The sequence below is a fragment of the Rhincodon typus genome, chromosome 1, assembly GCF_021869965.1.
Source record: "Rhincodon typus isolate 14 chromosome 1, sRhiTyp1.1, whole genome shotgun sequence".
Taxonomy (NCBI): domain Eukaryota; kingdom Metazoa; phylum Chordata; class Chondrichthyes; order Orectolobiformes; family Rhincodontidae; genus Rhincodon; species Rhincodon typus.
This window is the reverse complement of record NC_063332.1, coordinates 177,737,107-177,737,661: the sequence shown is the minus strand read 5'-3', so window position 1 is coordinate 177,737,661 and position 555 is coordinate 177,737,107.

Here is a 555-nt window from a genome sequence, read left to right as displayed (position 1 = left end):
CTATCCTCCTCTAACCAAAAAAAAAGGTTCTGAGCGCTGACTTGGTAAGGCTACTAGTATTTTTTTTTTTTTAAATTTGTCTGTTTGGGAATTCAGAACAGTGGGAATGGATGTTAGGGCAGTTGTATGCTCCTCCTGTAGAATGTGGGAGGCAAGGGTCACCACTAGTGTCCCCACTGACCTCATCTGCGGGAAGTGCACCCAACTCCAGCTCCTCGGAAACCATGTTAGGGAACTGGAGCCGGAGCTGGATGAACTTCGGATCATTCGGGAGGCTGAAGGGGTAATTGAGAGGAGTTACGGGGAGGTAGTCACACCTCAGGTACAGGAAAAAAGTAGATGGGTTACAGTCAGGGGACGGAAAGGGAACAGGCAGACAGTGCAGGGATCCCCTGTGGCCATTCCCCACAAAAACAAGTATACCGTTTTGGATACTGTTGGGGGGGACGACTTACCAGGGGTAAGCCATGGGGTACAGGTCTCTGGCACAGAGTCTGTCCCTGTTGCTCAGAAGGGAAGGGGGGAGAGGAGGAGAGCATTAGTCATTGGGGACTC